The 13,988-nt window shown below is 38.9% G+C and overlaps 1 protein-coding gene across 1 annotated transcript in view; it reads left to right on the top strand.

Annotated features, from left to right (window-relative positions):
* pknox2 (pbx/knotted 1 homeobox 2) overlaps positions 1-13,988 on the top strand; it is a 138,323-nt gene that overhangs the window by 17,123 nt on the left and 107,212 nt on the right. The window contains exon 2 of the mRNA XM_030746466.1: positions 12,699-12,767. The gene's annotated coding sequence lies outside the window, so the exon portion shown is untranslated. The remainder of the gene's footprint in view (positions 1-12,698; positions 12,768-13,988) is intronic.

Here is a 13,988-nt window from a genome sequence, read left to right as displayed (position 1 = left end):
TGTGTGTTAGATCTGACAGTCTAGACAGCTGGTATGAAGTGTGAAGACTTCCTTCATGTTCTCAGTGCTTTTTACCTTTTTGCCTCGAAAGATGATGTCTGTGAATCTTGAGATGCATTTTGCATAACATACACATTTGTGTGCCCTTAGGATATGAGCTTTTTTTGGGCAAGTGGACATAAATGAATGTCAGAGCCCTTATGCTGTATATATACTGTAGAATTAATATCTAAAAAAAATTAGTGCAATATGTACCTTTTCCTGTAGATTTACAGAAAAATGAACATGACCATATACAGAATAAAATCTTCGATTCTAAGTTGTGTACATGCTGAGTTTTAGCACTGAAAGACTGACACATGGAGAAGTGGATTTTGGCATGAGCAGGCTTAAAGAGACAATGATATTTATATGAAAGAAACTCTTATATTAGTAAAATGTTATCAGACCAGTCAAAAATATAAGTAAATACATTCACAAATAATATAGTGATGTAAATGATTTTTAAACATGTGTTAAAAGACACTGGATACTGTGTTACAAAATGACACAGTTTCATGCCTTTGAAATTTGTTAACTGCTCCATAGGTACACTGAACTCTGTCTGCCATGTTTCTGGGCCTGTGGTGCACTGACATTAACATTTTTTCCAGTTTAGCTAGCTGAGATCACACATGTCCAAGAAGCATCAGACTTCTTTTTGGCTTCTCAGAAGCAAAGAAGAAACAGAAAAGAATAGTGATTTGGTCAGAGTATCTTGGTGTAGATCAAGACAACAGTGGCATAAATCTTTGATGCCTATAATGAGAGTTGATCTGCAGCTTCTAGTATGTTGTAGGGGGCATTTTACTAGTGTGGTTTGGGTCCCCTTGTACCCTTACAGGGAAGGCTCTCAAATTAAATACACAAATTAATACTGTGTTTTTCTGAGTTATCACTTTCATCCTGTTCGTCTTGTGATTAAGCAGAAAATGATGTGAATCATATGTTATGGCCTTCATAGTCATCAGACCTCAACCTAACTGAACACCTATGGGAAGAATTGGGAATAACAAGGAAATATTATTCCCTGCTGCTTGGTTTCAGTATTGGTTTAGTGGCATGTTCAAAACAAGCACAAGACTTTTCTAACACTATCTGACCATCAGGCATGCAGTTCAGACAGATGGCAACTAATTTACAGGTTAAATGGAGGAAAGAAGGATTAAACAGTGTTTTCTTTTTCATTTAAGTATGGATATTACCCGAGTTTATCATTTACTGCAATATTTAGTTAGAGTCACCTTATAGTATTTGTGGCTCCATTTCCTCACAGATGTGTTTCACTCACATCTAGAATATATCAGACACTGGAAGGTTTCAGCCAGTACCGAGTAACTCAGCATCAGCTGATGCTCCCAAACATGTCAGTACAAAAAACCTCTTATTTTTGTGCACCTTTATTCTCTGTTATTAACTTTTTCACATCATTAGTCTCTATTTGGTGTTGCCTCTCAATATGGGACTATATCACTACCTGTTTCCTGTCACAATGCACAGAGGTGCCTTCTTTTATAGCTTAATTTGTGCAGCTTGATTAATTAATTGATAATTTTTACATAGAGTAACAACTTATCTCATAGTGTAACCTACAAGTGCTTTATCAGAATGCATGTTCTGCTGAATCACCCACAAATTTCACTCCAGCTTATGAATCAACCAAAGACCCAGAGAGAGTTGTAATTCATTTGAAAGCCTGACTTTGAGGCTTGTCCACCCCAACTGGAAAACTCCAAAAACAGTTTTATTTGTTATTATCTATCATCCTCCTGGTCCTTACTCAGAGTTTCTGTCTGATTTCTCAGACCTTTTATCTGATTAGTTCAAAACAAATTATTATAGTTTGTGATTTTATTTTCATGTAGATTCTGAAAACAACAGCCTCAACACTGCATTTCATTTATTATTCGACTGTAAATGAGCCCACCCACTGCTTTAATCATACTCTAGATCTTATTCTGACATATGGCATAGAAACTGAACATTTAACAGTATTCCCCGAAAACCCGCTTTTGTCTGATCATTTCTTAATAACATTTAAATTTAAAATAATGGATTACATAAATTTCATAACACTAGATGTATTTCTGAAAGTGGTGTAACTGAGTTTAAGGATGTGATTATTCCATTGTTGTCTTCTCTGATGCCATGTGCCAATAAAGTGCAGAGCAGCTATCTAAGCTGTACTTCCACAGATGATTTTGTTAATAATGTCCACTGCGTTGGAGTCTGGGTACTGTGACTCCTCTAAAAAACAAAGTTTCAAATCAGAGGTGCTTGACTTCCTGGTATAACCCTCAAACATGCGCCCTACAGCAGATAATTCTTAATCTGGAGAGGAAATGGTGTTTCACTAATTTAGAAGACCTTTGTTTAGCTTGTAAAAATTGTTTGTTCTATAAAAAAAACCCTCCATAAAGCTAAGACATCTTACTATTCATCAATGATAGAAGAAAACAAGAATTACTCCAGTTTTTTTTTCAACACTGTAGCCAGGCTGACAGAGCCGAGTATTCCTTTAACTTTAACTAGTAGTGACTCCATGAATTTCTTCACAATTAAAATTGTAACCATTAGAGAAAAAATATTTACAGCCATACCACAGACGTATCATTACTGTAACTTTTAAAACTGATATTTATTTAAACATTTTCTCTCCGATTGATCTTTCTGAGTTAACTTCAATAATTACTTCCTCCAAACCATCAGTGTGTCTTTTAGACCTCTACTAGACTGCTCAAAGAAGATCTACCATTAATAATGCATCAGTCTTATATTTGATCAATCTATCTTTATTAATGGGCTTTTAAGATGGTGGAAATCAACCACTACTTAAAAAGCCTTTACTTGACCCTATTGACTTAGGTAATTATAGTATTTGTATTTATAGTTCAAAGATTCTTGAAAGAGTAGTTGTAAAACAGCTAACTGATCATCTGCAGAGGAACGGTTTATTTGAAGAGTTTCAGTCAGGTTTCATCACAGTACAGAAACAGCATTAGTGAAGGTTACCAATGATCTTCTTAGAGCCTCTGACAGTGGACTCATCTCTGTTCTTGTCCTGTTGGACCTCAGTGCAGCTTTGATACTGTTGACCATAACATTTTATTACAGAGATTAGAACATGCCATAGGTATTAAAGTGGTTTGAATCATATCTATCAATGAACTCCAATTTAATCATGTAAATGGGGAGTCTTCTTTACAAAGAGAAGTTAGTCACAGCTCCACAGGGTTCTGTGCTAGGACCAATATTTAGATTATACATGCTTCTCTTAGGCAGTATTATCAAACGCATGGCATACATTTTCAATGCTATGCAGATGATACCCAGTTTTATCTATCAATAAAGCCACACCAATTAGTTAAACTGCAGGAATGTCTTAAAAACATAAATGGATGAACTCTAATCTCTCTAAATTCAGATAAAACTAAAGTTCTTGTGCTCTGCTCTACAAAGCTGAGAAACATGATGTTGAACCAGATTCTTACTCTGGATGACATTAACTTGGCCTGCAGTACCAGTGTGAGGAATCTTGGAGTTATTTTTTGTTTTTACCAGGATATGTTCTTCAATGCACATATTAAATAAATATGTAGGACTCCTTTCTTGTGGTTGTGCAGTATCTCTAAAATGAGACATTCTGTCTCAGAGTGATGCTGAAAAATTACTCAATGCATTTCTTACTTAAATTTCCTTAAAAAGCCTTCAGCTGATCCAAAATGCTGCAGCTAGAGTACTGACAGGGACTAGAAAGAGAGAGCAGATTTCTTCCATATTGGCTTCTCTTCATTGGCTCCCTGTTAAATCTAGAGTTGCGTTTAAAATCCTTCTCCTCACATATTATAGTACCATATTGTCTCAATAGAACTCTTTACTCTCAGACTGCTGGCTTACTTGTGGTTCCTCGGATACTTAAGAGTAGAATGGGAGGTAGAGCCTTCAGCTTTCAGGCCCCTCTTCTGTGGAACCAGCTTCCAGCTTGGATTTGGAAGACAGACACCTTCTCTATTTTTAAGATTAGGCTTAAAACTTTCCTTTGTGATAGAGCTTGTAATTGGGGCTGGCTCAGGTGACCCTGAATGGCCCCTTAACTGGAATAGGCCTAAGCTGCTGGGGGCTTCCCATGATGCACTGATTGTTTCTTCTTCACTCACCACTTTCATACTTTCCATGTGTTTATGCCCCACTATTGCATTTAATCATGAGTAATTAACTTTAAACTCTGGCTGTTTATCACAGCAAGTCTTTTGTCCTCTCTCCCTCCCCTCACCCCCAACCGGTTGAGGCAGATGACCACCACTCCCTGAGCCTGGTTCTGCTGGACGTTTCTTCCTATTAAAGGGGAGTTTTTCCTTTCCACTTTTGCCAAGTGCTTGCTTGGGTTTTCTCTGTAATACTGCGTGACGTCTTTATCATATAATATAAAGCACCTTGAGGTGACAGCTGTTGTGATTTGGTGCTCTTTTTATATTGCGTAATCTCTTTTTATCCCACTAGTGTATAGATACTTTCCCCCCTCTTCTTGATGTAGCTCACTTCATTAAATAAAAAGTACTCTGGAGCTCTTTTTCTGACAGTCCTTACTGAAAGGCCAGACTGTCTCTTTTTGTTTGCTCAGTCCATCCTGACTCATCATGTAGTGGCTATTTTTAGCCGTGAATTCCGGTTTGGCTTTCCTCACGCTGTTCACAAGGGCTATCATATTCTCTGAGACAGAGAGGAATAATCAATGACAAATATCAGTTGAGTGTCTATTAGCGGTGGACATACAAAGTTAAAGAAGCTTGTGTCAAACAGTGTAGCAGCTGGATGATGTGCTCACACCAGTGTGCGAGTGGACTGTCTGTGCTGTGTTTTGTCTGGCACAGCTGCCTGTATCTGCTGCATGCTCATTAAATGTTGGGCTTAAACCCGTGGTGACGCCGCTCCAGCTCTGGTTACTCCTGTGGGAATACCTGCTATTGTCATTCGCTGGCCAGATAATAGCTGTAGAACCAAGCTCTAACTAACTGTTGAATATATGAGAAGGAACAATAAGTGCATTTAAGTAATAAAGGTGGCTGCTTGTGTTCCTAATGCCCTACACGGGTAAAAGCCAAGTATAGTTGGGGTTAGTTTTTGGCTCTGTGCAATACTTTAATCTCCCTCACAGAGTCTGATTCCTCATTGTTGAGGAGGCCAAGTGACCTGCTATCCTGTTTGTCAGGAGAACAGAAATATTTCTGATTGTTGCACATCCTGCCGGTTAGTGATCTGTGGCACTTACAGCTGCCGGGCATGAAGACTTATTTAGCCTCTATTGTATGAACTTGGACACAGTCACGGTCTGTACTGAGCTTATCTTTAAGGCAGAGGAATGTTTTTGAGGTGTGAGATTGCTGGGTTGTCAATATGCGTGGGAGATTCTTGAAAGTTTTGGCACATAAGCTGCTAGCATTGTCATGCAGAATTAATCATTTGCCTCCTTTTTATGTGCCCCTGAATCTTAGTGCAGCAAAAAAGCTGTCTGTGTTTTATTGAAATGAAATTATGGCATAATGTCACTTTCGCTATTAGCACCGAGAGTCTGTGCATGCCAATTGATCCTGCTGTTGTCATAGCAACATGAACCACTAAACCTCTGCGCAGCTGTTGTTATGAAAGCCCTTGAACAGCTGGGGGGCTGTAGCTGTGGAGGGATTGTGGGAAACAGGTCTTTTGGTCCTCCCTTCACACCTTGACCCTAAAACCCTTGCTAGCAAACAGAGGGGGATTTAGGAATCTTAAAGATGCCCATCTGGAGTTTATGCTCCCTTTACAACGATTCTATATGATCAGAAAGAGATTTTACTCAATAAGTTGTGAATATTCAATCATTCCTCTGGCTACCCAAAACCTGCTTTGCCATGAAAGCGAGCAGTGAAAATGGAATGAACCAAATGAGGCTACATTCCCTCGCAGGGTTTGCCTGATGCATTGGAGCATATCCTATTATTGATATGAGCAAATGCTGTACACAGTGCAACAATAAAGCAATCATTTTACAAGGAGCACAACTTGTCCAGGGAGTAGCACTCTGTGAGCCCCACTCCTCCAGCCATAATAAAGCCTGAAACATGAACCAAGAATGAAGTCTCATCCTTCCACCATTTGATTTAATGGGGAATTCACTGACTTGGTTTTTTTGAATCTATCACTACCTTTTTGCAACCACGTACTGCATAACAAGGCTATTACACATATAATCCTTTTTCAAGCAAGTTAGAATCTTAGATAAACATATTTATAGCAAATGTACTCAAAGAGGGAACTGTTTTGCTCATTTTTAACTCCACATTTATCTTCTGGGGCTCTGCTAGAGTAGATCTGCATGATTCCCAGTTCAAAATAATCCTTTTTCATCTTATTCAGTCTCTGAAACAGAGCCTTTAAGTTCTCTTCACCCTTCTTGCTCTGATTGGTTGCCCCTTGCAAACAGAAGATTTAAACAACAGATGGGTGGAATCTAAATTTCATTTTGACTTTGAGTCTGGTTATTGGATTGGATATAAGTTCTAATGATAAAAAGGACTGTGTTGAAAACTCTAGTTTTTGGATATTTAGCTCCACATGGGAGGTTATGGTTTTGGTAATGTCTGCATGCATGTTATCATTCTGTTTGTAAACACGATAGCTTAAAAAGTTTTGAATGAATTCTGATAAAAACTGTGTAGATTAACGATCCATTAAAATTTGGCTTAGATCCACCAACATCTTTAAGGCCAATTTAATGATTTCTTGGTTGAACATGGACAAAAAGCCTTAAAACTTAGAAACTATGACTCTTATAAATGACTCTTATAATGATTTAAAATGTCACATTTATCTATCACATATCTTTATAGAAACTATTGTCAAGAGAAAGAGAATAAGCTGCCAAGTTAGTTAGAAATATACTACAGTGTAATATTATATAATAAACTCGTTATTCATGTCTACGTATTTACAAATCGGTACCTATTATATTTACCTATTCCTACACAATGTTTGTGTAATCAAAGTAAACATCTGTCATGCTGCCCTTATCTGATTTTTACTGCACTACAATCTTCGTAAAGTATGTTTAAAAGAACAAAGAAAACATACAAAATATAATACTGTTCCTTTAAAAGTCAGTCCTGAGAATGAGCTGCCTTGGTGGAGGTTTGCGTTCTTAGATTGCTTCTTGTTTATGTTTTGAATTTTTCTATTTAATATACATATAAAAAACCTTTTCTGTTATTTGACAAATGAATGGAGAGGCCGATTGAGTAAATATCCCCTCCACATATTTGAATATACATAAAAATGCTATGTGGGGCTGTACTTTCTATGCAAAAGTGACCAGCCTTCTCAGAAATTCTTAAAATGAAAACTATGCCTCCTCCCTTATTGAAAAACCCACAGGTGGACGTAGCCATGATGTCACCCACTGGTTTCTGGACAAAGCCTCAGCATTACCATTTTGCCCCCAACCATGCTATTTTTTGACAGCTAGAGGCATCCATGGTTGGATGAAGAGGTGGAGTAATAAATGATCAGTTAACATTAGCAAGCTTAATTAAGAAGCCACATCCATAAACTGTGGGTGGAATCCACAGAAACACATAATGTTACATAGTGCTAAGTAACAGACTAATAAAATGCTTCACTCACCAACTGTAGAACAAACCTTTTGACCGCACTGTAAATCAGATAATTCCATTAAAAATGCTCCAAAAGGCACAAACAGCACAATCATGGTCCAGGGCTGCAGTTCAGTCACATGAATCAGCAGAGTTGAGGCCTAGCAGACAGCTATTGGCTGCTGCTCCACCTATCAGTCAGCTTTAAGCTTCAACAGTATCTAAATGGATGTTATTTTTAAAAAAAGTCGCACATCATACAGTTGTTATGAAGGTGGAAACAAACCACAGAGAGCAAAAACAAGGCTGTAAGTGTCACGGTCTGTGGAAGCAGACTGTGGAGTGTGGAGGAAGTGTGGACCCAAGTGCAGGATACAGAGGCAGGCAGACGGGGTAAATGATCAACGTGAACATAAAGTACAGGGCAGGGAAAACTAAAACTACTGAAAAGCTAAACTAGGACGCTGGGCAGGGCAAGACAAGGCTGAACTGAATCACAAGAGGCGAGACAAAGGAAGTAAACTAAAAGCAAAGCACGAGAGACTGACAAAGTAAAACAGGAAACACTGAACCTGGAGACAGAAACGCAAACTTGACACCACACAAGAAGACAGACACACGAGGAGACAGACACAGGAATGGACATAACACAGGAGACAAGACACAAGAGGGTGGGAACATCTGTACTGGGGGGACATAGAGGGTGAACTAAACTAAAGCACTAGGAACTGAGAGCGCAGTAAAATATACTTTAAAGGGAAGTAAACAACAAACAATATAAACATAAAGCAAACCAAGAATCACAGAATAATTAAATAAACAAAACTCAAAAACACTGTGTGACCAGCCCAGAACCATGACAGTGATGCTTCTCAGTGCTGCAACCTTTGGAATTTTAACATGGGAGTCTATGGGCCTGCCTCAGATGGCCACGAGGGCAGCAGCAGTTTTTGGCTGTTTGGTGCTTCATCTTTCAGCTCTGGAAGCTGCTGTTTCGTTAGCACATGATTGGCAGCAAACCTTCACCCTATTTTTACTTCCCTTTTACACAATGGGAGTGTGTGGCATTGTGCTGTGTTAATGACCAAAAGGTCAGTGGCTCACAACAAATTTAAATGCCACTCTTCATATGATTTGATGCATGTTTATATTTTTTATGTTGTTATGATGACTTGTTGCTATTTTTTTATTTTTTTTTGCAGCATAAACTGGAACTAGAAAAGTCAGTGCAGGTCCACTGATTGTGGATGTGTACCTGCATACACATGCAGAGGCCATGAGTGACGCTGGGCAGATTAAGGAATGCTAATGTTTCCCCTGTGGCTTTTGTAAGGAACAGGGTGATTAGACCTCCAGTCCCCTGGGTGGAGCCCCTCGCTGCTCCGGCTTCCACTCTGATTTACTTTGACATCGACAGGAAGGTCAGCTAGGCCCCAGAAGGGCTGTGGAGAGAGAGGGAGAGGGAGAGAGAGAGAGATGGTGAATGGTGTGTGTGGCGCACTTTGGTATAAAGAGATGCTCCTCTAGGATCCCACACAGGGGCCAGAGGGATCACTAAGGGGGGAAGAGCCCTTGGAGCTTAGGGAGGGCTTCAGGAAGGATTACTGAGAGGCTAAAATGTTTTCTTTGTGGCTGAAGGAAACCTAAGAAATGCTCTCACCTAAATCTCCTTTGGTCTGAGGCAGCTGTTTGGCAGTGAAACTCAACCTACAGTGCCATGAAAAAGTATTTGCCCCCTTTCTTGATTTCTCAGTTTGGGGCATATTTGTCACACATATACATTTCAGATAGTAGATCAAATTTTTAATATTAGACAAAGATAACCCAAGTAAATAAAAAAATGCAGCTTTTTTTAGTGATGATTTCATTTATTAAGTGAAAAAAGATTTCCAAACCTACCTGGCCCTGTGTGAAAAAGTAATTGCCCCCTAAACTTAATAACTGGCTGTGTCACCCTTGACTGCAGAAACTGCAATAAAGCATTTGTGATAACTGACAATGTATATTTCACATTGTTGTGGAGGAATTCTGCCCACTCTTCTTTTGCAGAATTGTTTTAATTCAGCCACATTGGAGGGTTTCGATCATGAACGTCTATATGAGGTCACGCCAAAGCATCTGATCCAGACTTTGACCAGGCCACTCCCAAACCTTCATTTTGCAAATACTTTTTTCACAGCGCTCTACAGTCTCAGAACAAGATTAGAAATGAGTACGTCAGAGGGAGAGCTCAGGCGCAGTGTTTTGAAGAAAAAGTTAAAGAGGCGAGGGGGAGATGGTTTGGACATGTGCAGAGGAGGGAGAGTGCATATGTGGGATAAAGGATGTTGAAGATGGAGCTGCCAGGCAGGAGGAAAAGAGGAAGACCACAGAGAAGATTCTATGAAGGAGCAAATGCAGAGGGTTAGTGTGACAGAAGAGGATACCAGAGATGGAGGCAGATAACCCCCAGAGAGCAGTGGAAATAATAATAATAAGAAAGTAGCATTATTAAAGTCTTGCTTGTTTATTTATCCTGTAGAAATCATATTCATTCAACTTAACTTCATTCCATATTTTATCCCTGGAGTGGGTCTATGCCCCGTCTGCACAGCCCTTCCCACAGGTTGAGAATCATTGTCCTTTTCATTTTTTTCACGGTTTTGACCTTTTATAGTTAAGAAAGAGCAAACTGGAAATAACAGGTTCAAGCAGAACAATAGCTGGGATTTCCTCGAGTTAGGATCGTCATGGATGGAGATAAATGAGATGGATTATGGGGATGAAATGGGTTTCGATTTGCTCAGTAAAAGGTGATATTTGCACGATGTTGTGTTTTATAGGAGTTAGGACCCAAAAGCAGACTCTACAGGCAGATGGATGTAAACAAAAAAGCAAACCTTCACTTAGGTTGATGACAAATCCAAAATCTCAGAGTCCATAAAAAGAAACAGCAAATGAAATCCTTGAACTGGCAGAGAGCACACAGAGAAGACAACAGTGGGTAAACATGCAGGTGCAAACAATCAAGGGATAGCAAGAAAAACTAAATGCAAGACACAATGGGCAAAGGACTACCAAAATAAAATGGGAAGTAGCATAACACAGAGATGGAGACAAAACAACAAGACACAGGGACACGGGCAGGCAAAATAAAAGGAAACTCAAGGAACAGAATGTAAACTATAACTCTAATCCCAAACAGAAACTAGACTGCAGACAAGAGCAAACCTAAAACTAAGAAAATCCAGAGACTAAACCGGGAATATAATCATAAAGAACCGAAGCAGGAAATAATCACTGCATGAAAATAACACAGATCTCAAAAAAAACCTCAAACCTCAGCAGCACCCCAGCGTCCATGACACACCCACTTTTGTCTTCAAACTATCATGACTTTAGATATTTTTCACATGTTTTAATACTTTGGAGTTCACACAGTAGACTCTTATCAAGCACCATTGTTCATTTTTGTATGCTGAACACATGGAAGCAAAAACAGCTTTGCAATGTCAGTATGGATTTTTTAATCTTACGTTTAACCCCTTAAACAAAAAAAAAGCAAAAAAATCACCTGACAAAAACTACATAACGCCTTCTGGTTATTATTGGCTCTGAAAAACCCATTTCATAGCCTATTAACTGGCCGCGTCTGGTCCGCCGGCAGAATGAAGTGCATTTTATATGGCAGGCTAGACCCTCCCATTTTGATTGACACCTCATTCGGCCAATCATGTTAAGAAATGGGTTTGCTAGAGCCAGTGATACTCAGAGGGCGTCACGTAGCTTTGTCAGGTGATTTGGTGCAGCCAGTTACATGATTGGCTGAATGAGGTGTCAATAAAAATGGGAGGGTCTAGCCTGCCATATAAAAGGGACTATGGCAACCACTTTACTTGTTATATCTCAGAGGTTATTAATGTTTTAAATGGAGTTTCCTTAATATCATGCCAGAATAATAAAAAAAAAAAAAATCATTATTTTTTCCCCCATTTTCTTGTTGAGACCAAAAAAACTCTACAAAGAGAGAAATGTCACAGTAAATCTCTGCAGATTTCAGACACTCCTCCCTACTCATACACCTGGGGGCTCTGGTGGTACCTGCCTACCACACACACAGTAGTCCCAACTGAGTTGTGCAGAACTGGATAAATACCATCTCTTAAGAGGCTCTGTGTTCACAGATTGCTGGAGGTAGGTGGCCTGCTGTGAGGCCCGACCACACTCCCACTGTTCTGGAGGAGCTTTAAGCGAAAGATCAGGTGTCCAGCCCTGAATGCCTGATTGAACTTAAATCTCTTACATGTGCACTATAGCTCACTGTGCTCTCTGTGGCTCAGTCACAGCCAGCCAGTCAATTGCTCAATGGAATTTTAACCACGGCCACTTACTGACTTCCCTGTTTTCACCTACTGAAAATTATAATCACACTTTGTCAGCAGGGATGGAGTTAGGCATGAAAATAGCTGGTTAACGATAAAAAACAACCTGACAGCAGCGTCTTAGATTCTCCTACAATCCTACATAATTTACACTTAATGTACAGTACCTAAATACAAACTCACTTTAATTGTCATGTACTTATGATTTATGATAAAATACATCGAGTACACTTTACATTTTTCAGTTTGTCCCACGTTCACCCTCCTGCTATCAGAAATAATCAGACAACATTAAATGTGGATTAATCTACTGCTGAAATGAGTCCCAAACAAGTGTACTGCTTCTTCTTTTAGTGATGCTTCTTAAAAGTACAGAACAAATACTTGTTTGTCATTTTTTAAAACAAGTACAAATATATATTTGGAAGTTGTTTTAGACTTATTTTGTAGATGTGTAGAATCTAGAATGGGCCGGCGTTATCTTTTTAATATGACAGTTTATGGAAAACTAGTTCATAAACGTGGTTTTAGGAGACTGTAAATAAATAACAGCTTTCTGTCCTTCCAAAACAAAAGATCGACCAGTTGCATCCCTGCTCATATCCTTTAATGGTGTTTTAGGAGTAATAATAACTCTTATTAAATTTTTAACCATTCTATAATGTCTCAATAGGCTTTGAGTGGAGGACAAACAGAAGACAACAACACTACAAGGTGCTGCGTTGTTGTGGGCAAGCCATCTGTAAGTTGTCATTTTCTTTCCTACTAGGTTGTGTAATCTTGACATTATTATAAGTATCAGTTGTTTGGTTGTGATACGCCCACAGACCATTCCTTCTTTACAGTCTCACAGTAAGAGCGTATAAAGTGGCGTTAAGGCCAACACCAGTCTTTGGAATAATTTAGGAACACACAAACACAATGCAGCGATGTAATTCATTCTGTACACATGCTTGCATGCTGCTGTTGGGTACACTGTTATTAATTGCCTTCTGAAGTTCAGTTAAATCAATTGGAACCAAATTTCAATCACATGAGCAAACTTTATCAACATTTCTTCAACCTCCTAACTGCTGTTTGTACTCACCGCTTGCTGTAGCTTCAGCCTGTGGTGCTGTTTTTTCAAGTTATTGAAGATGGACTCATCAGCAAATGCACTGTTTGCACTATTATTTACATATTTGTATATGTAAATAATAGAAAAGGTCATTTGCCAGTGACAAGTTCATGTGTATAATGGCCAAGGAAACATCACTGCTGCAAATCAAGACCTTCAACAAGGAGACCTGGGTTTGAGGCAGATCACTCATTATTCGGTTCTCTTTCCTTTTTTTGGTTGCTCCTTTTTTCTTTAGCTGCTCTTTAGCTAGTGTTAGACAACAAATCTACTGGGTTAGGTTTAGGACGAGATAATAATTTATGCTAAAATGACCCACCTGTCCCAAGCTTTTGATACGCAGGTGTTCACCTGAGGAGCAGCCCTTTACCACTATTGTGCTGAGGTCAGGTTACTATTTGCATCTTAATGTAAAATAAAGTGACTCTTTTTCTTTAAAATTGTACTATCTAGTTAAGTATCATTATAGTTAACTTAAGTGTCCTAGTCATGATACCCATAGGATCAGGTGATGGGAAAAACATTGAGTGTATTGCCTAAGTTGTTTATGATGTCAAGCAGAAAAGTCATGGTGATGATAACCATCTTTAAAAAGGAAGATGATGACCATTACTTTCTAATGATACCTGGACCTTCTAGAGACAAAGAATAGGCCATTTCATTGATTTCTAAGAAGCAACTGTCTGGCTTTTGAATGTTACTTTGGAGAGGATAGTGGCTCTATATTACATTTGCATGACAAAACAACCCATTAATGTCCCCAAATTGTTTTTGGATCCTCATGACTGGAACTTCTTCCCACAAAAAACACTTAGTTTGCTGCTGAGTCACTGAGACAGCAAAGTA

The sequence above is a fragment of the Archocentrus centrarchus genome, chromosome 14, assembly GCF_007364275.1.
Source record: "Archocentrus centrarchus isolate MPI-CPG fArcCen1 chromosome 14, fArcCen1, whole genome shotgun sequence".
Taxonomy (NCBI): domain Eukaryota; kingdom Metazoa; phylum Chordata; class Actinopteri; order Cichliformes; family Cichlidae; genus Archocentrus; species Archocentrus centrarchus.
This window is presented reverse-complemented; position numbering and strand designations above follow the sequence as displayed.